Source organism: Camelus ferus, chromosome 11 (assembly GCF_009834535.1).
Source record: "Camelus ferus isolate YT-003-E chromosome 11, BCGSAC_Cfer_1.0, whole genome shotgun sequence".
Taxonomy (NCBI): Eukaryota; Metazoa; Chordata; class Mammalia; order Artiodactyla; family Camelidae; genus Camelus; species Camelus ferus.
Window position 1 is genome coordinate 58309934 of NC_045706.1, and position 27285 is coordinate 58337218.

The window sequence follows — 27285 nt, forward strand, 5'->3', positions numbered from 1 at the left end:
TATTTGAAGCTCTGACAGTCCAGTTTGAGAAACCTATTTGCACTGCTCAGTTCATCTTCACTCAGCTTATTTGAAAATAAAATCATATTTATATTGACTACCATTTCAGTTATCTATTGGTGCATAATAAATCACCCCCAAAGTTAGTGGCTCAAAACAACAGCGATGAATTATTTTTCACAATTCTGTGGATTTCCTCTGCTGGAAGCCACCAGGCCATCTGACAGTTGGTACCATCTGAGGTCCCTCTCTTCACTTCTACGTGGCTTCTTGTCCTCCCAGAGGCTTCCTCACAAGATGGGCTCAGGGCAAACAACAGAAACTCCAAGGCTTCTTAAGGGTTAGCCTTGAAAGTCCAATAACATCATTTCTGCTGCATAATATTAAAGAAAACAAGTTACAAGGCCAGGCTAGATTCAAGGGACATATAAATTAATGTCCACTATTGATAGAACGACAGACAGTCACATCGTAAAAGGGGCGCATGGAATAGGGGAAGAAATTTTTGTGGCCATCTTTGAACATAACCTACCAGAAGCCACTGAACAGCTTTTTGAAGACTGTTTTAGGACACGCTAATGTAGAACAAACTCCACATTTTCTAGGTTAGGATACAGTGATTCATGTATGTGGAACGATGTGCCCAAGGGCACGTATCTGGTAATCACAGAGATGAGATTAGAATGTAAACCCCAGACTCCATGTCGTTTGTCTTCACCATTTTGCTTCCAAAAAGATTCTCAGCTGACTGTGAATGACTTGAGTGGCACTCAAATGCTTACTCCTTGAACTCTGAAGTCCCAGACCCCGATCCTGGTCTTCTAAGCAAGTCCACCTGGGCTTGTAAGATCATGAGCAACTCAATAAACCAGAGACTCAGCTTCCTGTGTCTTTACTCCAGGAATGGTAGGCTCTGGAAATAGCCAAATTTGGAGATTCTGAATGGTATGGGCTTAGGTGAACTGTGTCTCAAAAGCTTCTTGTTACATAAAGAAAACTGGGGTTTTTTTTTTCTCCCCAAATTTTTAACCATGTTGTCTGGATATCCGTTGAGTCCTGTATATTTATGATCCATACTCAGATCTTCCCATGTCTCTTAAGCCACAGTTCAACCCAACACTTTGACATCTCATAAATGAATTTACATAATGCTTCTCTGACTTGGCAACTTATCCCAAACGTGCCTTCCATGCTATTACAATGTTTGCAAGCAAATCCTGAAATAATTCTTCCACAAAATCTTGCTGAACTGTTGAAGATAAGCATGAGAAACTTTTTCCTAGTTTTTATGTCTGCAAATTCAGCTCAAGCCTTCTCTACTTATTTATCGGTAGGGCCCCTTAACTTTGCATACTCTGCAAGATTTTACTGAGTCTATCGACAATATGTTTGTTACTTGAATGTATTCTGCCTAGGTTCTGTCTGTCTGTCTATCTATCTATCTATCTCTTCCCTCCTTTTTGTTTATTTGCCACATGTTCGCATTAACTGTATTTTATTTTATCATAATGCCAAAACTGTAACGCTTGGACTCTAAGCCATCTGATAAAGGGACCACATCTTGATAAACTTTTTGCAAATGCTCAAGGTCAAATCTGCTGCTTCAGTGCCTGGGGAATAATTGATGGTGATGACTTGGGTTTAATATCTCTGGGACACTGGCTCCTAGCAACATTGCTTAAACAGTTTGCATTCACTTAGCTTTAAATGTTCCAGCTTTCTTTACTCAGGAAGCTAATGAAAGAGGAACATTAAAGTGAAGGCTAATGATTGTAGAGAAAAGTTACATAGCACATTTCACAGATAATACATGAGACTGTAGCTTCATCTCCTTCTGTCACACATTTATTGTGATCAGAACACAACCTTTTCCAGGATGTCATTTTTCAGATGATATGTCACAGCATGAAAGAGTCTGAAGATTGCATATACTTCCCATTCTTAGCTTGTAACAAGGCAGGAGGAACAGAAGGCCACAAGATCTTGTGGCTGTGATTTATACATGAAGATCAGGGGTGGTGTTTTAAGTTCCTAGGCCAGCACTTAAATCTAAGATTACCTGGAAACTAAACAGGGGAAGGTTAAAAAAAAATGGCTATATTATAAACACATCCAGTATCAAAGAAACTCTGAAAGATTTCTCTGGCAATGCTGTGGAAATTCAGCTCAAACTTTATTTGTTTATCTGTTTGATTTTCACTGAGGCCGAGGCTAGAAGAAGCAGAAAGGCAAATATCCCATGTGGTGTCTGTATGTGAGAACTACAGAGAGGCAGGTTAACTGATGAAGTTCATGTGTCAAGGAGAAAATCTCCTTTGAGCCACTTCAGGTCTTGGGAGGTGCCAATCTTCCTGGGCCCTGATATTAAAGTCCTCTGGTTGTGAAACTAGGTCTGGTTGGCAGGATAGAGCAGCAAGTGACATTTTGGAGATGGGCCTAATCTGATGAACAATTAGATCTCATTCCCCTGAAATTTGCCTTTCCAAATATTGCCTATGCTTAAGTCAAGATGAAAAGTCAAACTGTGCAAATGAAATGACCTCTAATATGAATTAAAGCAATCCTTCTGTTCATTGGGTCACTGGAAACCTTTTTTCCCTATAAACCACCTGCCCTCACATTCACCCACCCTACTTCCTCCCCTGGCTTTCCATTTATTGACTCACTATGATCAGTCACTCCTTTGATGGGTGTTATTTCTGCTTCAGGGTTACCCATGTTAATATGTATCTAACTGTGGCTTACTTGTAGTTCTCTTGAGTTTGAGAAGTTAGAGGCAAGTGCAGAAGTAAAGAGGTGAAGGAACTCTAAAGGAGACAGTGAGTTTACTACAATCTCATAACAGGGAGACCTTCATTTCACTGGGGATTGGGACCAGTTTTCTGTGAAAAGTGTCAAGTTTCATGGAATCAGATTTGTGAAGGAATTAGGATAAAAATCCTTCGAAGTGTACTTTTAATATAGTGGAACACCCACCAAGGGGAGAGATGTGTGCAATCCTGGGTGAGGAAGGGTTGTTCAAAGGTGTGTGTGAAAGAGTGGGTAGGTGGGAGGACTGTCACAGCTTAAGTATAAACTCCAGTCACAAGATCCACTGAGCCAACACATCAGGAGGCAACCCAGGAAGGGGATAAAATGAAAATGTCCAGCTTTCAATGAACAATCACTCATCATGCCCAGAACAAGGAAGATCTCAAACTGAATGCAAAAAGGTCATCATCAGATGCCAGCACTAAGATGACAGAGACATTAGAATTCCCTGAAAAAAGATTTTAAAGCAGCCAAAGTAAAAATTCTTCAACTAGCAATTAATGAACACGCTAGGAAAAAAGTGAATAAAAAAGAAAGTCTCTGCAGAAAGAAACAGAAGAGCCAAATGGAAATTTTAGAACTGAAAATTGCAGTAGCTAAAATAAGTCACTAAATAAAAAACTCCTCAGTGGATGAACTCAACATCAGGAGAGGGAAGAGAGAGTAAAGAAGCAGTGAACTTGAAGACTGAATGATAAAAAGTGCTCAATCTGAACAACAAAGCAAAAACAGACTGAAAAATAAATGAGTAAGTCATGGACCTGTGGCATTCTAATAAAAGATCCCTAATATTTATGTCTTTGAAGTTTCAGAAGGAGAGGCATAAGAGGAAAGGTTGAAAAAAATACTAGAAGATAGTAAATCATCCAAAATTTGGCAAGAGATACAAACTGACTGACTCAGTGAGCTGTGTGAGGAATGAAAACTCGTGTTTACACAACAATGTATTCAGGGATGTTCATAGTAACTTTGTTTGTAATAGCTAAGAACTGGAAACAACCCAGGTGTCTTTCAACAGGTGAATTGTTAAACAAAGTGTGGTGCATACATTCCAGGGAAAATTCTCAGTAATAAAATGAAGTGAACCTGTGATATACACAGCAACCTGGATGAATCTCTAGGGAGTTATGCTCAGTAAAAAAAAAGGCAATCCCCAAAGTTTACGTATGTTTGAATCAATTTATATACACTGTTGAGCAGACAAAATGATAAAACTGAAGATGAATGAGTGGTTACCAGGGTTGAGGAGGGATTTAAGACAGGAAGAAAGTGGGTGTGGCTATAAAACATCAACCTGGGGGATCCTTGTGGTGATGGAAGTGTTCTGTCTCTTGAATATATCAATGCCATTATCCTTGATATTGTTTGATAGTTTTTCAAGATGTTACCACTAAAGGATGCAGATTAGTCCGTATTATTTCTTATAATTGCATATGAATCTATAATCATTTCAAGTAAAAAATTTAATTAGAAAAACCCATGAGAAAAAAAATAACTTTATGTAAAGCAATTTACACTTAGAAGACATTAGAAGATATGTAAAAAAGTAAAAGTAAATTTAAAATAAAAATTCCATACCATTACACTTTGATGTATAACTTTCCAGACATTTTTCTATACAAACAGAAATATGAACATGTTTTTTTCTTTGAAGTAGGATCATACCATATGTAGTCTTCTGTAAACTACTTTTTCCAATTAGATATCTGTGGTAAATATATATTCCATGCCTCCAAATATTCTTCTACCATGTTTATTTTTATGATTGCATAATTTCATAAAGATGAGTGTACCCTCAATGATCTAACAAATTCCCCTTTGTTAAACATTTGGGGATTATTTTCAATTTTTATGTATAATCCTATAGCAAACATCCTTATACATAAATGATTTTTCAGTATTTGCTGTGTCAATGTATATAAATATTTGTAAGGTGTTTAAGAAATTTTGCTCACTTTTGTGTCTCCAATGCCTTAAGTCAGACTTTGTATTTAATAATTAGATGTTTAATAAATAAATGAATAAGATATTGTTAAGTTATTATTCAAATGGTCATATTAATTTAACATTCTTATTTTCCTAAATTTGGGCATTATCATTTAAAAAAATTCTAGCTTATTTAGCTGAAGCAGCTCATTATTAAAACCAGTGTATCTTTTTTTGTTTTTACTAGTTAGATGGAATTCTTTTTGAAATGTTGAATGCCCATTTGTGGTTTCTGTTTTATGAGTGTAGACTTTGTGAATTTTGCTCCTGTTTCCATTTGGGAATTTGTGTCTTATATTCAAGAGCTCTTTGTGTAATAATACCATTATATTTTTTAATCAATATTGTAAATACTTCCCAGCTTATATTTTGCCTTTTGATGTTTTATACTCACATGCATTTTATATGTTGAACAATACTTACCTAGTAGCATAGTTGAAAAATAATACCTGTTAGCATGCCCTCACCTTGTTTGTGTACATTCACTAAATTTGAGAACTTTCTAAGCATCTTTCATGATGATCAATATTTTCCTCTTGGAACACACCTAGATGGAGTATTAAACAGAAAACTGTCTTCTTAAGTTATAATATTACTATATTTTTAAATCAAGGTTTAAGATTATAGATAATGTAGTCCTTAATGTCCTGTAGATGTTCTATAATGTCCGGTAGATTAATAGCCTTTAAATCTATCTAGTGGTAGAAAGATCAGGGTGTCTTCTGGGCTTTTGTTTAATCTCAGGGGGACTGTCATCAAACTCAATTGCCAATTGAAATCTGAATCTTTATAAAAAGGAATTCAGATAGAGATTGCCTTCAGAAATATATTTACAGCATTCAAGGTACAGACAAACATTATAAGTTTTTCTGTTCTCTTTAATTGTGTTCAATGAAACTTCTGTCCATATAATCGCAGAAGACATAAATTGATGAGTAATCATCTCAGTTAAAGAGAAAATCATGGCATCAAACTCTTTTCTTAACCATAATCCAGTATTTTGCAAATTGTTGTCTACAGACACTTCCATCAGAAACTCCTGGTATACCTCTATCTTTGGAACAACCAAAGTCTTCAGATTCTGAGGGTAGACTAGGATTCCTCATTTGTAAGAAGCTCCCCAGATAATTCTTATGCAAACTACGAACTGGAGAAGAGTTGCCACAGATCTATTGCCAAATGGCAGAGTATTGGCTGTCTAAGTAAAATTTTGTTCTTTGTTTATAGACTTTAATTTCTCACTAGGTAGTAATTAGTGTGTTCTTAGGTCCTCATCAACCTGGGAGATGAATGTAAAATGGAGGTTCAAAGTGGCCATTTCTTTCCTAAACACTCTCTCCTCGCCAATTTTAGGGGCATTAAGAACATCAGACTGGCCTGATGAGGCCAGAGAGTCAAGGAGACCGAGATGAAATGAGAAGCAGTGTCATTACTGGTTCCCAGGAAAGATCGGCACATCTGGTGTGTGCTGCAGACTTCACTGGAGGGCCTGGGGTAGTGGGTAGAAGCTGGTGGAGGAGCTTGTGGGAGGAGTGGTGAGGGTGAGGAGCACGGCTTCTGGAAACAAGCTGATACTTGTAAACCATGATCAAGGAGAAACTCAGCAATTTCAGGCCATTTATCAGTAGATTTTTGAAAAAAGAGCAAAGTCTTGTCAGGAAAACAGGTGTGTGTGTGTGTATGTCTCTGTGTATGTGTATGTGTGGGAGGTACAGAGATGATGGCAGGAATATTGGCAGAACCAGATGATATCTAAATAATTCTGAAATCTATGCTTCAGGCACGTTTCCTGATGTCCCAATATCAACTGAGCGTCTTTAAGACTGTGCCCTAGAGAACTGGGTACTCCCATTACTTTCACTCATGTTCAGCTGACTTTTGTGTTTGGTTGATGGGTAGCTGGCAGTGTGGAGATGACACTTATTTCTTAGCTGGATGAAAGCGAGGACCTGCCTTTCTGCTACAGTAGATAGATGAGCGTTTATATAGGAGAATGCTCTCTTCTTAAGAGTTCTCTCTCTGTCTGTCTCTCTCTCTTCATATGTATTTCTAAATGCCTTCAACAATTATAATGCCATTCTCCACAAATTTCTATCAATAAGTTAAGACTTGAATGCTTATTATATAGATTATATCATGTAAAATTTATTGTATAGATTATTACATAGATATATTATGAAATAGATGACTATTGTGCAGATTAGAAGATTAGAAGCCTGGAGCCTCACAAAGTCAAGCCGTTTTTATTAGGTTGCACAGCTCGGTAAAGTGGAAACATGGAGCAGAGCCCAGACCTTCTGGCTCCAAGGGATTGCGTCCAACAGACATGACAATTCTATTTGCACGGTGTCTGGCACATTGTAGGTGCTCAAAATATATTGTTGAGTAAATGAATAAATGTCTAGAAGTCTTTGGGTGATGACCTGATTACCTCATTCTTTTTTTTCCTTTGTTTTCATCTGCTGTATCAGCCGAGTCAGGTACTCAAATTTTTCTCGTAACAAAATCCCTGAGTCACCTTTTGCCCCTTTGGGGACGGTCTATAGTTTCTCCATCAAGCTCTTTACTAGCCTGGCCAGGGAGCAAATGTTTTTATTGGAACAGCATGAAATGTGACATTACTCATAGATTCTGGCAGAAAATTAGTGGTAGTGAAAACAAGCTCAGCACAGCTGGGCAAGATTGCACCTCCTCCCGGGAAGCAGTGAGCCCAGGGACTGCGGGGAGCCATAACGGTCTAATGACAGCTAATGGTGAGGAAACGAAGGGCCTGCGGCCCATAAATCAATCCAAACACCGGGATGGCTAATGAAATGCTCGAGAGATGCTTGAGCTCATCTGAGCATTGTTCGTGGGTGTTTGTCTCTTACTGGACCATGATTTTTCTGTTACATAAGGAAAAAATATATATAATAGTCTGTACTACATGGAAAGTCTTAGAGGGCTGAGATATTTGCAGGTTAGCAGAGAAATGGAGAAATACGAGTCCCACCATCACATTCCAGAGCTCCAAATCATGATTCATTTATTGCCTAGGATTTGTTCCCCTATTTGAAGTATTTGTCAAAATCAAGGATGGCTCCAGGTTTTAGTCCTGGTCTAGTTTCTCTTTATATGCAATGAACAACGAGGCAGAAGATTTAAGATAACATGAGACTAGAGTTTAATCGAAGGCTTATACAATTGCCTTTTCATTCTCCATTCCGACCAATGTTACTAGCGCTTCTGATATCACAACACTGGTTTCAGTCTTCCCTGTGCTTGCAAGGTTCTCTTGTTTCAAATATTTCCCTTTTAGAAAGAATCAAAATAGAAGGGTTGACTGTAACCACAGAAAGCTTCAAAGGTGGGATTTGTCCAATGCTTTTAATAGTTTCCGCTGGAGCAGAAATGATTGGCAACCATGATGCACAATCAAAACCCCATGACTCACCTGAGGCAGATGCAAGGGCAGCCTTTTCTCTTTCTGTGCTTTCATAGAAATATTCAACAAGGGGTTGGCACAGCTTGTAAACACTCATTTCTAATGTGAGCTTTGCAAGCAGGATGTGTTATATTTGTAGAAATAGTATAAAACGTCTCCTGGAAAAAAGAAAACACACATATCTTGAGATGATTTACTTGAGAATAATAGTTAACAGTTATAACATATTATTTCTGGGGTTTTTTTCATACTGTAATTTTACCTTTTTTGGAAATATATGGTGAGAATCGGAAAGCTTTGGACTGATGGGACATTTGCCCAAGGGACTCGTGGAAGATGCCCACATATGAAATTATAACCACTACCTTTTTAGGATTGAAAATGATGCTGAGATGTTCATGAGAGACTCCATTGAAGCCTTGCTTGTGATCTCTCTGTTGATAGAAGTCTTTTGTGCATTGTCGCTCCCTCTGTTCCTAGGGGAGAGGTACCAAGTGGACAAGCTGTTACAGAGATTGGAATGCAAAGTGGGAACTTCCTGGGACAATTATATGACTCTTCCGGTTGCTAGATTAATCTCTTGGTTTTCAGACAGAGGTGTTTGACATTGTTTGTCTGCCTTCAGCACACCCCAAACACCCCATTCTCTGTGACAGTTTACGTCACGGGAGTGTGGGAATGAGCTGTAGCCATGAATGTTAAGACTAGAAGAACAGGATCATGACCCAGGGAAGAGGGCCGTGGTTTACCATAGAGACAAAGCAGAGAAGAAAAACAAGATCACACCAGAAGAAAATATGACGGCTGTTTTGGCAAAATCCCATTCTCATAGCAATAATAGTAAGGGGGACTGTCTCTGATGGCTCTAGCCAAGGTTGCTCCAGAGATGTCCCTTTCATTTTTAACTAGCCCTGACTTCTGCACTTCATCTCAGAATCATTCTATTCTATCAACTGGTTTTGTCTGTTTGTCATTCTATTTGTCAACTTTTTCATGCCCAACCATTTAGCCTCAGCCCTATCAAGAGTAACATACCAGTCTGAGTGACCATGAATCTTCCTTTAAACAAAACGAAGCAATAGCTCACCCTGGCCCCAGGCTTTTCTTTATTTTCTGTCTTATTACTTACAAATCCACCCCATTATTGCCAGAGATAAAACTAGAAGAAAACTCAAAGGGAAGGTAGCTGAGATTTTTCACTTCTAGACCTCTAACTTTTGGCTCTTCAGTGCCCCAGGAAAAGAGCCTCTGATCATGCTATTTTGAACACATTGCTTTTCCTCAGATCTGGGCAGAGAATTTCCAAGGGCAAAGGACTTCCAGTTTCGTGACAGCTGAAATGAGTGTTTCCCATCTCGTTCTCCAGTCGATGTCTACCTGGAAAGGTCAACAGATATTTGGCCTTCTTGCTTGTCATTCATGCATTGAGGGCTCAGAGTCAGAAAAAAATATGTGATTTGCACCATGACACAAGGGAGGGTGCTGGTTACTTAAGATATTTGAGTATAATGTATATGTGGGTGGGGCTTCCTGGATCTAATGATGTGTATATCTTACATCACAGAGGGATGGGGTTTTACTAGAAAGGACTATTACCCAAAGGCCTTCTCTGAAACTGCATGAAATCAAAGAGTGAGATCTGAAAAAGCAAATTTTCAAATGAAAAAAAGTCCTACCTTAAGTAAACAAGGATTTCTGGTCGTTTACCCATTATTCAAATGACCAGATAGAAGGTATCAAGAGTGATAAACTTGCCCTCTTCTTCCAGGTGATAAACAAATTCCTTCTTTTTTGGGGGGAGGTGGGGAAAGTAATTAGGTTTATTTGTATTTTTTAATTAATTTTTTTAAGGGCGGTACTAGGGATTGAACCCAGGACCTTGTGCATGCTAAGCATGTGCTCTACCACTGAGCAGTACCCTTTCCCAACAAATTCCTTCTTTGTGTTATTTACTTACAAAGAAATAAGTACCTAATATTTCTATCAAAGTGAGGTTGACATGTTCTGACCAGTGCCAGGATCATAAACCCAATATAGTCAGAATCTTTTATCCTGCCCTAAAAGTTCCACTTCTGGGTGACCTGGGCCATGCTCTGAGAAATGTCTGGCAAAACTAACTAATCTCTGGAGGTCATAAATAAAGACACTGAGGCTTGCTGAGAAACGTAGCTCCTCCCCGGAGTAGCTGGGAATCGGTGATAACGAACCACAATAACCTGAGCTTAGAAATGGATTTGAATTTTTTTATTATACATTTTGCAATTTTGGCAGTTTTGAAGGTAAAAGTGTGTCAAAGGGTAATGTGTCTCAAGGACAGTCAGTGCTAAATCAATATTAATTAAATAGGCTTATTCTTATTTAACAAAGCACTGAAGTGTGGAGGAAGGGATCTGCTGTGACCATTTTCTTTTGCCATCTGTCAGGTAAGGTAAGACCTCCAAGTCCCATACATCAGCATTTTAAAAATATAGCCAATTTTCAGCTCAAGTTGCTTACTTAATGATGTGTTTATTATGATTTATCAGAGATAAAGTTGTATTATTAAGCAGAAGGAAAGAGCACCTATGAAGACATTAGAAGTTTTGAAGCAAGAAAAAAAAGTGGGGTTAGTTCTTCTTTAAAAATTTTTTTCAATTTTATTAAAATATGAAACCCCAAAAGGTGTGACGGCACATAGGATTGAGATAATAAATACTATCTTTGCCATGAAATGTATCAGAGAAATCATTTGTGGGCCAGCTGTGTTATGGAAATGCAGCTGAATAGTCTTTGTCTGTCCATTTCACATCTATTATGGACCGTTGTCCACTACTCCACACTTAGTATCAGATAAAGCATGGAAAGGAAAAAGAAAGTTTCGTGGAAAGTAAAAAATAAAAACAAAAACAAAAAGACATCTCGTCAAGTCATCACATCCTTTCGAAGGTGTAGTTATCTTAATGGAGTGGTCACTAAGACTGGAACTTCACTTCTGATGAAGATGTCACTAAAATCCGGGAAAAGTGGTGAGGACAGATCCCAAGAGCCATAAGAACAAAGCTCATTGTAAACGTGGTTGGTCCTTTTGCCAACCATGGAACTTGAGAAGATCATTCTGAGCTTTTTACAGATAAAAGTGTATCAAATTTTATTAGAACCACCCCCATGGCACTCCGCAGGGTACTGACTTAGCTAGTGTTAAACTCTTGTCTCAATTGAAAAGTTAGGAGTCCCTTACTTCGGGGCCTGACTTCCTACCCTGCTTCTGTCTCCTTTGACCTTGTGCTCCTGACATCAAATACAAGCCGATTTTGAATTTCATTATCTCACTTAAGAAAAGTACATATATTGGAACTAATTCAGAATCTATTTTTATATCCTGGCTCCTATCACCATAGCAAAGAGTGATAAATTGTAATTCTCACCGTCAATGACACGATAATCTAACAGGAGATATCTGACAGTTAAACAAATAAATATATGCACTTTGGTGGGGTGAAAATGCAATAAATGCACTTTGAGGAGGGTAGAATGTTTTTTGACCTCAGAGGGAAGATTTCTCTGCCTAGGCATGGAAAGAAGGAAGCAGAGTCTTAAATACTGTTTCCAAATATAGGGTTTTAGTCACTTCTGAGATAGACTTGGAATTGAGTTAATACAGGGATAAAGGGGTCCCTGTCAAAATGTTAGTTTTCCCACGTGAAAAATGTTTCCATAGAGATACCAACTTTTGACAGACATTTTCTGAGAGTGGGTTGTTTCACAACAAAAGACATAGTAACATTTATCTGAGAAAAGTCCTAATATGTTCCTTTATTACCACCCTTCCATCCTTACCCCATGTTACAGGGAGTTTCTAGCACAGTTTGAAGTCTTTAGGTTCTGATGAATATATTCTTTCAATTATGGTAGTTCTTTTCTCTGATTTCTACCTAAAATAACCCACTTTAGTGACCAAGGATGGTTGTCCAGTTTGGAGGCCACAGCACTCCATACTAGAGTTGATCAATTCTTGATTTAGGCCTAACATTTGCAAATCTTACTGAAACCAAAATAAGTGATAATGGAACATGATAGTGTCTACCGCATGCAAGTACAACTGTGACACTGCCTTTCAAAGAGATCTAGTTGTATAGAAGCTTTGCTTCGGGACAGATGCATGAACCACACGATGAAATTCTATGGGATTTCCCATCTAAAATTTTTGCAAAATTGAAACCCTTCTGTCCCCCTCTTTGAAGATAAAACAGGAAAACAGCTTATAAAATGTGTATAGAAACTAACTTTGTGCTCATGTCACACCTTCAACATTAAACACTTTATAGCTCGAGAAAGATAAGAGAGCCAAGAAGCTGAGGATTTTCTGAATATTTGACTATCTCATTTGCATTTTTACTGTCATAAAGGAACAATCCAGATTCAGTAAGAATCCAGAGAAATGCATTCACCTGTCTTATGGGATGGCATGGATGATCATGAGAGATAATATTTTGGGACTGAAGGTCAAATTAAGCACCACTGGTTGGATAGTGCCCATATCTGTTGTGACATGAAGGGACCTGCAGATACTGGAAAATCACAGATGCTCAAACCATGATGGGAATCCCTTTAATGTATCACCTTGTGTGATGGACTTAATTGTGCTTCCTCACAATTCATACGTTAAAATCCTAACCCCTAATGTGACTGTATTTGGAGATGGGGCTTGAGGCGGTAATTACAGTAAGTGAAGTCAGAAATTGGGATCTTAACCTGATAGGATTGGTGGCCTTATAAGAAGAACAAGAGATAAATCTCTCTCTCTCCGTGTGAGAAAAGCCCTTGTGAGCACACAGCAAGAAGGTGGCCAACCGCAAGCCTGGAAAAGAATTCTCACCAGAACCCAACCATGCTAGCACCCTGATCTTGTAATTCCAGCCTCCAGAGTGGTGGGGAAATCAAATTCTGTTGTTTAAGTTATCCAGTCTATGTATGGTATTTTGTTATGCCAGCCTGAGCTGGCGAACACACCTTGTCTTTAAAAGGTACAAATCCCTTCTAAGGAAACACATTCATACCTGTATTTTGATCATTTGAGCAATTGCTAATTCAATTTCGTGTTGTAAATTGCCTTCCTTGGAGCGGCATACACCTACAACCTTATAGTAGCCCTGGCAGACTTGCGTTTATCCTTCACTGACCTTGTAACAGCTCAAGTGTCTTGAACTTACAACTTTTTGTCCCTGACTACTTCCCATCCATGAATAACCACCGAGAGACCAACCAAAGCTTCAGACAGTCCCTCTAGACTATTCACAAATGTCAGGTAATTGATAAATGGTGTAAAAGTGAGCAATAGCAGAGCATCTTTGGTTGATACTTGGCAGCTTTCCATGTACGATTCTGGATGGAGAAACCTCACTTTCTATGAAATACTTGGTATCAGGTGGTGAGAACACATCCCACAACCTGACAAATGTGTGGTTTGAAGGAGTAAAAGAATCCCTTCTGAAAAATGTATCACTTTGAAACTTTTTAGAATGTGGCGTATATTCAAAGTAAGTAAAAGTAAACACTTTCACCAGGACTAGAGCAACGTAAATCCTGAAAGGCTTTAAAACGGCAGTGGAGGTTAACCCTTTATCAAATATACGATTTGCAAATATTGTCTTCTCTTTTGTAGTTTGCTGTTTCATTTTGTTGATGGTTTCCTGTACTGTGTGGAAACTTTTTAGTTCGATGTAGTCCAACTTGTTTATTTTTGTTTTTGTTACCATTGCTTTTGGTGTCAAATTAAAAAAAATCTCTACCAAGGCTGATGTCAAGGAGCTTACCCTCTATGCTTTTTTCCTAGGAGTTTTATGGTTTCAGGTCTTATGTTCAAGTCTTATTCTGTTTTGTGTTGATTTTTGTGTATGGTGCAACATAGGGGTCCAGTTTCATTCTTTTGCATGTGACTGTCTACTTTTCTAAACATCATTTATTGAAGAAACTGTCCTTTTCTCACTGTATATTCTTGGCTCCTCTGTCATAAATTATTAAATGATTGGGCTTATTTCTGGGCTCTCTATTCTGTTCCATTGCTCTGTTTATTATTATATCAATGCCATACTGCCTTGATATATCTGATTAGGGGTTAATATCAAAAATATATAAAGAACTCATACAACTCAATAGCAAAAAAAAAAAACTGATTAAAAAATGGCAAAGAAAACTGCTTAGACATTTTTCTAAAGAAGACATACAAATGGCCAACAGGAAAATGAAAAGGTGATCAAAATCTCTGATAATCAGGGAAATGCAAATCAAAACCAGAATGAGATAACACTTCACACCTGTTAGAATGGCTATTATCAAAGAGACAGCTGGTAAATGTTGGCACAGATGTGGAGAAGAGGGACCCCTTGTGCACTTTTGGTGGACATGTACATTGGTTTAGCCTCTGTGGAAAACAGTGTGAAAGTTCCTCAAAAAATTAAAAATAAAACTAACACATGACCCACAATCCCACTTCTGGGTATGTATCTGAAGGAAATGAAAACAAGATATTGGAGAAATATCTGCATTCCCATGTTTATTGCAGAATTATTTACAATAGCCAAGATACGGAAACAACCTAGGTGTCTATTAATGAATGAAGGGATCAAGAAGATGTGATATGTACACATATATATGACATACATCTAAGTGATATTTAACCATGAGAAAGAAGAACATTGAGGGCATGATACTAAGCATGGTGTTATTTACACGTGAAATCTGAAAAACAGAAAAATGTCAAACTCATAGAAACAGAGAATGAAAAAGTGGTTTCCAGGGGCTGGTGGTAAGAGGGAGAGGCTGGTAAAAGATTACAAACTTTTAGCTATAAAATGACATAAGGTCTGAGGACCTGATGTAAAACATGATTATAGTTGATAACACTGTATTGCATAACTGAAATTTGCTAAAGAAGTAGAACTTAAAAGTTCTCAGACACACACAAACATACGTGAGGTGATAGATATGTTCATTTTAATTAACTAGACCAGGGAATTCTTTCACAATGTATACATAGGTCAAATCATCACAATGGACAGTTTAAATATCTTATAATTTTAAAAATTATATCTCAGTAAAGCTAAAATAAAAGTAATTAATTAATCTTAAAATGGCGATGGGGGAATATTATGATCCAAAGATTTATTTGATTTAAAGTATTTGACCTGATGATTTACGATTGAAGAAGTTACCAATTTATACGCGGAGGGTACTATTTGTCCTGGAACCACAACTCTGGAGATAAATATACTTCTGTAGTACTACTAAGATTCTTTAACTTAAGCCATATTCGTTATTTCTAAATCTACGTTTTTCATTTTAATTGTATTCAGGAGATTCCCTGGATGCGAAAAGAACTCAGTTAAGGAGATGTCAGCTGGGGAGATTCGGATGATGGTGCATAGTCGTGGTGTCTGCCAGGTGAGAGGGCTAGGGCATTTAGATAATGAAATCAACATCGATCTGTTTGCCTAGGATGAAGGTTTGAAATTGAACGGGTGATTTTTTTTTTTCTTTGTTGCTGACTTTTTCTTCTGAGTTTCTGTTCCTCATAAATTGTCTACCTTATTGCTCATCTATTTTACCTAGTTATTTAAATAAGAAACTTGAGGTCTTAAAATCTCAATCTTCACAGACATCAGTCCCCGTCACACAGGTTTCAGTCACTCTCTGCTTTTCATCTACCCTTTACAACCTAACTCTAAAACTACTATGATCCCTTGTCCTGAATACCCGTCTTCTTACTACAATATCAGTTTCTGCTCTGGCCTCTCCACTCCAGTCTTTAAACCTCAGCCAGAATGGTACAGTTTGACTGATCAGATCCCTCCCATGCTGAAGGCCTTTCATTGGACTCTCAGGCTAATACACAGAATTCTTAATATAAGTTACTGGGCTCAGAGTATCTCGCCAGCATCATTAATATTAACAAATGAGTAATGACTTCAGCTTCTTCATTTTTTTCACGATATTATTTCTTAGGTCAAAAAGGAAGCTACTATAAAATAATACTCTGTTAATAAAGAAATTCTTGTTTGAAGTTTGGCAAACTCTTAGATTTCATATTGGCATATTTTTTCCTATTCAATTCAAGTGAAAAAAAATCCTCTCGGTCTTTATATCTCTATTTGTGCAAATAGGCATCTGGAGAGATTGGAAACTAATATTAATAATGGTTTTAGGGACTAAAACTGTGGTCAGCTTTTGCAAGAGGGAAGGAAATGGATCAAGGACAGCTTTTCTTTTCATTCTCTGATTTTCTATACTGTTTGAATGTTCTAATATTCATACCGTGTGAGTATTTGTCAACAGAGGTTATCCGAGCTGGAACTCAGAGCCAACTTTGTATTTTTATCTTTGTACAGTTTGTCATATTTCATATGCAGGTTATATTTGGATTTGGATACCTTTAAAAAGAAACAGATCTAAGTATAGAATATAATTAAAACTAAAAGTAGTAAAACAAAAATTAAATAATACAATAAATAACCAAAGATTTAAAATAAAAAGTAGACACAGTAACACAGATCTTATGTGATTGGAGCGAGTGAGTGGAGGACTAATATTTTTGAGCATTTAGTATATTTTAGGAATTTAAAATCTCTTTTAAGTTACTGATACACAAATGAATAAAATGACTAAAGGGCATAAATATAGAATGTAAAGATAACATGTGAAGGCAGATGTATAATTGAAATATATTAAAATTCAAATAGAATAAGGACAAAGAAAACAAAACAAGACAGAAACTCTAAGGATTAGGAGATTTAAAAGAACAAAGAGTTAAGATAAGCTAAAGCAAATAAAAGGAGAAATATTTACACAAAGAGTACATTACATATCTACAGAAACAAAATTAAATTTACTTAAAATAGACAAGTCATAAGAAATGAAAAATGACTAGTAAATGTAACAAAAGACTAGATCAAAATGGAATATACTGATAAAATATGATGAAAAGTGCTAAAACTATGAAATATCATAAGAGAATGACTAGATAAAAATCTAAAAAAGAAAATATAAAAAACAGTCTGAGATTACATATTTTATTAATTGTTAAAGTTAACTAAAAGGGAACAGGTCCCCAAAATGCACAGAGTGTGCAGGTTTAGATAATACACCTGCTAGCTGTTTGCTTTTCATACTGATAATAAATGAGGACGAATTCAATCTGGACACTTTCTCCTGTGTCAGTCATTCCAGAATACAAACAAACAAACAAAAAGAAAATGCATAGCAGGGAGATAAATTGTAAAGCAAATACTAAAACAGCAACAAAAATCAATGATTGCTTCAGTGTTAATTCTGAAAGTCCAGAGCAGGGAAAAAGGAAACATGCATAAGAGAAATAAAACAGTATCTTAAAAGTCAATAGTATAATGAAGTATTGTGAAATGTAAAAACATTCAATCACAAAGGAAGTGAGATAATGACAATAACATGAAAAATAAGCCGAATTACTAGAAATCAAATAATGGTAAACAGTAAGTGCTTAAAACTAAGCAGGCGACAGGTGGTTGAAAGCAGAACATTCAATGAGGCAGATGGACAACGTCCAAATTCTAACAGCTTCCTAGTATGAAAATACCAAGACAAAGAACGTGTTGTTTTATTTCCCCTTTATTTCTGGTGAGGTTAGTGGAAACCGTGGATATGGACTCCAGGGATTGGGGGAGCCAGGACGGAGCTTAGTTTCTTGCAATAAGAAAGGGGCGGGGAAGAACAGTGAAGATCGGAGCCTGAGGTCCAGAGCTGCGTGGGAATTATAGTTGCCAGGTTGGGAGTTCCGATAGCTGGAGTCCTAAACACTAACAGCCAAAGAAGTATTTGGGGGAGAACAGATGTATCTGCTGTTGGTTGTTATTAAATTGCTTGTTTTGCTGTGTGGAATGGAACCCACTCGTCTTCATCTTGAACAGACACCTGCACACATGCACACACATGCACACACACAGACCACTAATGATTTGGGAAAGAGTTTGTTTGGAAACACTGAGCACCCTGCATCCATCTCATCTTCACTTTGGCCCTAAGGAAGTAGGGATCATTAATTTCCCCATTCTACAGATGAAGAAAGTGAGTCATAGGGGGGTTAAGAAATGTGCCCAGGATTATAGAACTGTGTTGCAAACCCGTGCAGTTAATGCCAAACTCTCTACTCTATCAAGTAGTCCATGATTGGAATAGCTTAAAACCAGAGGTTCCCCATGGGAAACCATCCCTATCAAGCTTAGAGTTCAGAATTTGAAGGTCCCTCTGCTCTATTTTCCTTCAGACCTCAAACAGAAGTCTTATTCTTGCTTTAAAACAAAGATAACATGGGAAAGCATTCAAAGTCTCCTTGAGAATATTTATACTACAACTTTGGTCAGATTATTTAGGGACTCAGTTTTTGTGTTTTCACTTCCTCTTGGGTTCCTCCTTCATCCTGGGCAGGGAAAGTTACCACCTTTCTAGCATACGATGGCATGTCTTGGCACAGCAGGGATCAACTCTCAATTACTGGAAGATGCTAAGCTTCTTTGAATACATGACAACACAGAAGACCAGTCTCTTCTTCACTTGGCACCTTCCAAAGCCTTTAGAGAGAGTTTAGCTAATTAGCCAGGATTGTAAAACCCCCAGTGATTTGGTGGCTCATTTCATTTCAGATCAACACCCCACTCTGGTTGGAAGTCATTTGTCCAAGGCTTATCCAACTCGTTGGCTGAGGAGATGGATGTCTCTTTCTGCAGCGAAGTGAGTTGGCTTTCCACCCTGACAGCTGGTTCCTTGACTTGCTCATGGGTTTTTACATGACTGCTGTCTCTGCAGAGTCCAACGCCCTGCTCACTTGTTCCAGGCTTATGTTTAATGAGGAGTGTAAAGGCAAAGTAAGGAGAAATGAATTGCGAAGGAAAATACGGCAAAAGATGTAGGGTTGTCTTTCTAAATTCTGGCTCATGGTATTGCCTTTTAATCACAGCCTAATACCCCATACCTGCCCCTGCCCGTAAGTCAGAACTTGCATTCTCCATCTTGGCCTTCCATGGCCATGAACAGCCTTCCGTAATCTGCTCCATCCTTTGCACTTGTAGCTCTTGATGATCACACTGTTCTCTACAAGTATTTCACTAGCCGAAAGAGTGTCTTTTACTCTATGGATCCCCCACCTCACCCCACTTCTCTGCCTTTACTCTGTTCCCCTGACATGATCATCCAGGCATTTTCTTCATCCAGCTTTTGCTTGAATTGTATATGTAGCATCTCATCTCCAGGTGAGGACCTCACACTTGGCAGAAGAGCAGCTGTTTAAGACAAGAGAGTCTTGTCCTGGACCCACATGTACCTGTGCTTCAGGGCCCCAAAGTCCCAGAAATGCAATTAGCAGTTCTCTTTACCCAGGGCAGTGTTGGCGGGCTAAGTACTTCTAAACTGTTAATTTGGCAACAGGTGCCACAATCCCTCCTACTCTCTGACCCCTTAACGTGGATAGTAGGACCTGCCAGCCAGGAGGATCCAGCTGGGATTTTGAAGTGAAGCTTCTCTTGCTGGAGCCTAAGTGATGCATTCAACCCAAACATCTGCACAGAAAACTTGTTTCCATGCCGAGATGAATTCCCCTTAATGGGAAGTACAACTACACTCTCAGAAACGACTTTAAACCCCACTCTGAGTCCTGTCTTCCTTCCCATTTACACTCATAATCTTCTCAGTCCGCCTTCTAGTTGGCAGATCCACACATCCCTGCTAACCGTTACACCTGCTCCCTTGGCTTCCTTTGGCCATGACCACCCCAATCTGCCCACCATCCCAAGTTCTGGGACCCCACTAAGTGGGGGGAGTAAAACTGTAATGTAGTGAGGTCCAGCATGCAGTCAACACACTGGGAGTTTTAAAATAATAAAGGATGGAAGATTTTATACATTTGGAACTGTAAGGAAACAGATCATAAACACCTACGCACAGTACATCCAAGAAATGGAAAATTAGTTGAGCCTCCTCCTCAATCAATTGCATCACTTGGAGATCCTCCCCGCAAAGTGTGCCCAGAATACTGATTTGCTGTTCTCACAACTATACCTTTATGTTCTTACTACCCATTTAAGTATCCCTAAAGAATATACGGTATTTAGTTGTATGTTTTTCAGCATTATGTCAATTGTATTATAATGGAAATATTCTTCTGCCATTTGCTTTGTTTTTTTTTTTCTCTCAGCCCCTTGTTGGTAAGATTTATTTATTTATTCATGTTGATTTTTCTAGCTTTATTCATTTGAGTACTACATGGTAGTTCATTATGTGAATATATCCTGATTTACTTATCTATTATGCTGTGAACATTTTTATATACAGCTCCTTATGACACAATTCTAAGCTGGGGTAGAGTTGCTGGGGGAATAGAGTATCTAAATTTTCAAATTTATTTGATAATTCCAAATAGTTTCTAAAGTGGTCGTACCAGTTTATATACCCATCAATAGTGTAGCACGTGTCTCCATGTCTCTGTACCATTTCCTCACTTGGAATGACGTCATACTTTAAAATTTTGGCCAACTTGCTGGCGTGGTTCAAATATTGTATGTGGTTCAGATTTTAATTTCTCTAATTTCTGGTGAATTTGGGCAGCTTTTGTATGTTTCTTGACCATTTCCATTTCCTTTTCTCTGCAAATTCCTAAGAACAATAGTTCTTTGTCCTCCTTTCTGCCCTCAAGTCTCTCTGTTTGCACTTGAACAAGAGCCTAAAACCTAATCAGACCCAGAAATTTGCCTTATTTCTTTCTCGCTGACAGAGCAGTCAGGTCTTTGCCCCAGACACTGAAGTTCCTCATATAATCATTAGCAGAGGAATTGGAAGGGTGAGAAAGACTGGGGACCGAGGTGCTCAAGTGTGCTAAGGACTAAATCGTGCTGCTGTTTCTATTAGAATAGACAGGGATCAAGGTCCCATGAAACATAAAATGGTGAACCATGAAATGACTCTGTGTTTCAATAAACCATTCTTTCCCACCACAGTCTAAAGAGAGTTGTCTGGATTAGATAATTGTATAAAATATGGAATGGAGAACTGAGAAATATTTGGGGCTAAAAAGAGGGGGCAGTGGAATGTTTTAATTAGCACGCAAAGGTATTCCTTTGCCTTGTTTGAGTGTTGCTGGGATGGAACTGTATCTGCAGGATCGGCGCACAGACTACCAGAAGAGGACACACTTCTCTTGTCCATTTTTCTTACTCTTTTTACTTCTGTGTTACTTTTGGGTTGATATTTGAGAGAGAATCAATTTGAGAGGTCCTTTGCCAGAAAATCTGTGCCGATAGACACATGAAGTAGCTAGAATGTGGGTGTTTAAGGGAGGAAAGTAAAGAGAGATAAAGAGGCGTCTGGTGAGTTCAGGGAGGGGTGTTGGGAGATTGACGCGGTTGCTGCGGTGAGGTAGCTCTGGGATGTGGGATTTCGGGAGCAGAGGACCCCGGGTTCATCAGAAGCACTACTGTGAAGTATTGCTTGCTTTCCTATTTGTGTTCTTTTGAGAGATGCGAAGGAGAATAAGAAATCACTTTTGTGATTACTTGGATTATTCATGAGTTCGGAAAAGGGAAGATCTTACGGGAGTCTGACATTTGTTAGGATTACATGACTAACCCAACAGTCACAGGACCCAGGACCCCTAGAAAATTCCACCTTCTTGCCCTTGAAACCTAGAGACTAAATTGAGACTTTTTGTCAAAGGGTGATTGTAGGTATATTAATACTGAATTTGCATACTTACAAATTTCAGACACAGTCTCATATCATGCATGGAATATGCACTGGAATTTGATTTAAAAAAGGAAAAACCTCCAGAGTTTGGTCTTTCTTAGCTATTAGTGTGTGGGGTGACTTTAATCTCTTTGAAGATGTCTTTGTAATAGACATCTTCAGAGAGACTGATATGTGTAACATGATACTAACAACCCCCTCCCTGTCAACCTGATGGGGTTGCTGTGAAGGTCAACAGCTGAAAATATGTATGCAAACCTGAAAAACGTACAGCAGTTTCAGAGTGTTGGGCTAGTAATTTTTCACATAATTAACCATGTTGGAGAGGTGTCTGACTGCCTTGTAACCTGTGGGTTTTGCAGAATACATGTATGTACTGGTGACTCACAACCAGTCCATCCCCAAAAGACACTGCACAAAAAGTTAGACTGCAGGAAAAAATTGTAAAACGAAAACCATATATAAATATAAATAAATAAATAAATAATGAATAAAAATATATATAATATATAAAAATATATATATATATGACTCCTGAATTGGGAAGTTTATCTCAGGATACTGTTCTGTGCACATTCATGAGGAGGCTTGGTAAAGCTTTGCCTTCCCATTCAGACACTTATTGTACTCAGAGAACTGCTATAAATTACTCAGGGTGACAAAGGGACCAGTGTGAAGCATGGACTCAAGCAGCTGTCCCTGCTGTGGGCATCTTCTCCCAGGCGGCGAATGTCTTCCAGAGGATGAGGGGCATCCAAGCTGGGGAAGACAAACCATTCTGTCAGGGAGAAATATGACAAGTGTGAGATTGCTTTGTTTACAAAGAAAACCTGCCTTGTTGGAGGCGTCTCATGTTCTTGGGACACAGACGAGATAAGCATATAGACTCGGGCCATTAATACTGCAGGAATGAGAAATGAAACATTTCTTTTGAGTGATAATTTGGGCCAGCAGGTGTGTTTGCACACAGATAAATGGAAAGCCCAGAGCGGGGCACAGGAAGTGGGGAAAGAGGATTCAAGCAGAGCGAAAGAAAGACAAAAGAAAAAAAATTAGTCAGGGCTTCCTAACCCCTGAGGACAGGGACAACTGGTAAATCACAGAAACTACCAAATAATGGTGGGCTAACATGTCCAAATGTGCTAATGAGAAGTGAATTACCTCTAGGCTCCTGGTTGCTAACCATTTTGTGTTTCAAAACACGTTGAGAAATTGATAAAAAAAAAAAAAACTATGGAAATTTTTCTTCATGGAAAAAATAGCACATATTTTTCCAGGCAAAATAGTTTGCATAACATTCATAGGGTTGATAATTCCTGGGACCCATCAGTGTACCTCTCCCAGGACTCCATACTGACCCTCTTCCTTATCTATATGATGTGATGTGATGTGATATGATGTGATATGATATGGTATAATATGCTATGATGAGATATGATATATGATATGATATGATAATAAGGAAACATTGACTTGGTTGAAGACATAACTCTCAAGTGCAATGGGTACAAGGAGGTGAGGCCTTTTTTGGGGAGACCTTGTTCTGGAACAGTTGTCTTTACCGAGTCTTGGTTCCTGATCCTTATTCACAATTAGGGGAGAATATATTTTAGAGGACACAAGGACATTTATTGCTCAGTGGTATCCAAATGTCAGGCATCGGTGTATGCCCTGGGTCCCAAATACAAAACTTCCATAGGCAGCCCTGCAGACAGTGAGGGTCAATATTCCAGAGACAACATTCAAATAGGTTTTAATGTGAATGGTGGCCCCAGGGGTAGTTCAGAATGGTGGTCTGCAAAAGTACCTCCTCCAGGATGACTTTCTCCCCATTCCAGGCAGGCAGCAGGGCTACAGAGAGCTAGGAGTAACCATGGAAGTTTTTTGTCTAGCCTTTAAGTGTGGGCTGGAACAGATCAGCATGTCCTCACACAGGGATATCCAAACCAGAGGGTGGCTTCTCCTGCAAAACAAGAACTGCAAACAAATCGTTAGGGCACTCACAAGGAAGGAAAATACCTTTGTGCTGAAGTCAGTGGAATGGCCAGAGTGGTGAAGGTGCACATGGCTTCGGGGCTTCTATTTCTGTAGCTGCCGGTTATTGAATGAAAAGAAATATGTATATCACTATATTGTTTGCTGTACACCAGAAATTAACACAACATTTAAATAGACTGTTCTTCAGTATTAAAAAAAAAAAAAAAGCATATGGACCATTTGGCACAAATATAAACTGTGGAAAGGTCCGTGCTAGCCCCTTTCCCTTCCTCTAATGTCCTTAGCAGAGGGTGGCCAGGACACAGGGCCCCGTGCTGGGACATCTGAGTGAGGGAAAGGCTCAATTCTGGCCTGAAATCCAATGTTCATCAAAACCTGCCAAAAAGCAGTCCTTTTAGGGTTCTAATCTTTCTGACAAGGCTTTGCTTCCAGCTATGGAAGTATTCATGGTGGAACCAGCCAGAAGTCACAAGGTGAGTGACATTGACTTCTCATTTTTAAACAATTGGATCATATGGGGCTAATTTCACTCTGGAGTGAAAATACTCCTGTCCAGAGAGTTTACTACAGATTTCTGGAGCTCCTAAGAGTCCATCAGCTGCTTTTTGCTGTCACGAGATAATTGAATCTATACCTATTAAAACAGCCGGGTTTGGGTTCCACTATCCAGGAACTCTTTGGAACAAGAGAAGACAAATGAGCACTTATCGACCACCTGCAGCGTACAGTTTGCACTGCCTCCCCCTGCTTTCCCGTGTTTGGTAGAAGGTCATTTGTCTAAAGGATAATCCTCCATCATTTCTTCTTAAATTAAATGTTTTAAGTATCACTGGCCTCTCTCCGTGGAGGAGCATTTATTGGAATTCAAACTTACGTTGCCAGCTTAATTGTGGAGAACAATTTGGAATAGAAAATGAGCTTCAAAGAGAAGTGGGCATTTGGGTGTTTGTGACAGTGACGTTGCAGTGTAAAAGGTCAGATTTATGTCAAGGACCTGAGATACCAGACCCTCCAGGTACCTATTGTTGTTTGCTGTTCCATGAAATGGATTTTATGTCCATTTTCCATTGCTGCCCAGAGAATAATAACAGAAAACTAGAAGCTACCCTAACAATAGCCCAGTCACAAAATGCAAGCCTTCCTCTGAGGGCCTCGGAGAGCACTGAATCCCAGGCTGCTGTTTGTCACTTACCCTCCATGGTACTTTCTGCCGAGTCACCCATGGCTCCTTTCGCTTATCCATCCCCTCAGGCATGGAGACGGTGTTAACTTAGTATTGTAACACTGTGAGGAGGGCCCTGCCCTCCAGGGCTTATAGTCCGTGGGCATGAACGTAAATAATCACTGTGCCAAGTGACAAAGATGGGGTGAGAGGACAAGCTGAGTCCTGTGTGACTCAGAGGTAGCCACGCTAACTACACTGGGGGATTAAGGAGGGGGTGGTTCCAGAGCAGGTCATGTCTGAGCTGTCATAATGGCGGAGGGAGAGTTTTCGTTGTGGATCTCAGCTGGCAGGAGCATCATAAGAAGAGGCTAGAGATGTAAGGGCTGGCAGGGAGCTCCGTGCAGCTGAAAGGCAGGGTCTGTGTGGAGGGAGAGCGGGAGGTGATGCCTGAAGAGGCTGTGTTGGGTGGGCGTATCAGAAAGCCTGCTGCCTGCAGCTTTGCTTACTTTGTCCTTACCCTTTGGGTCCAAACACACATCCTGCCATGAAGGAAAGGTAGGAAGAGATGGGAGATGGAGGGAAAAGTGTATTCCAGTTGAGCCTGATGGAGCCGAAGAAACTTCTCGAGTGAGGAACCTGGCTTTGTTTGAGGAGTTGCAGTTTTCCAAATGATGACATGATATGAATCAAGATACATTTTGTGGGAGACAACAGAAAGAACTTCTAAACAGGAGTAGATTATCTGGACTGGGCTATTATAAGGCAAGGAGAGAGTTTTTCTATGAAGACTAAAAAAGGGAAATGGAATGTTAACATTTCTGATCATTTTACAGTGAGGCTGACACTAAACCCTAAATCCAGCAGAACCTGGCCAACATCTTCATTTGTGATTAATATGATCACATTTATCTAGAATTGGTAGACTATGAATATTGGCTTCACTGGGCTATGGTAGGGAATAAGTAAATGACATACGAGAAAGTGCCTATCATGGGATCTGACGCATAACATAGAATCAGAAAACACACTTCTCTTTTTGCCCCTTGTCTCCCTCCCTTCTTCCTTTCTTTCTCGTCTTTCCTTGATTGTTTTGATGGCTAAGGGAGACATCAGTCTAGCGATGGTTTTTCACAAGCAGGCTGTTGAATTTAAATCTACCAAAAGCCCATGCGTTGAAATAACAGTGACAGGCTCTTTCAAATTTTGCGAGTCATTTTCACCTTTGTGATTGTTGACAGTAAACCAGTGGACCTGAAGTATGCTTCCTGACCACATTTCCCCTCTCTGCCTTATTTGCTGTGAGAACCTTATTCCCAAGTCTATTACTGAGAAGGCTGGTGCCAGTATTGCAAGAAAACAGGCACAAACTCTTTCCTTTGGGCAAAAAAACATGTGGTGGTGGGGACTCCAGTAAGTCACGGAGCCTTGATTTGAGCTTAGTTCTGTTTGCGTCTGTGTAAGCTAGAGGACCGTGTGAGTCTCCCAAGCCCAGCAATGGGCGCCTGGATAGAACTGGAGGCTTATAAAGAGAACTGAAATTGCTGGCCAGAGAGCTTGCACTTTCCAAGGGGCACTGGATTAAACCACGGGGATACCAGAAACTCAGAAAATATAGGCGTTTGAAGAGAATGAACTCTCACCACTTAGCATTGTCCCCAGCAAGCCACTGCCAGGGATGTTTCTGAAACATAGGTCCGATTATGTCGTGCCCACGTGCACAACCCTTCTTTAACTGCCCACTGACTTCAACATAAAGTTTTAAATCTCTTTTTCACGGATTAGTGAAACTCATTATTGAGAGTTAATTCTGAGCACCTAAGCCTTCAATTTACTTCGCCTTAACTTTCTCTGGGTCTCTGAGATCTCTGCGTAAAGCTGAAGCAAACTAGAACCCCAGGTGACTCTGAAAGACTTCTGAAGAAGGGTGTTAGTCATCTGTCACCCTGAGTGTTGTCCTGGTGGCTGGTTCACGAGAGGTACCTGTGAAGGGGTTCAGATACTCTGCAGCAGCTAGCGTGAGGTTCTTAGTGCCGGGGAACTGGGATTCAGGCATGTACCTTCCCCCACTCAGGCTCTGCGCTGAGAACAAGGCTGGCCAGCCAGCTTGTGTCCAGCTCTCTTATTTCCTAACTGCTGGTCAGCTGACACCAAAGATAGGTTG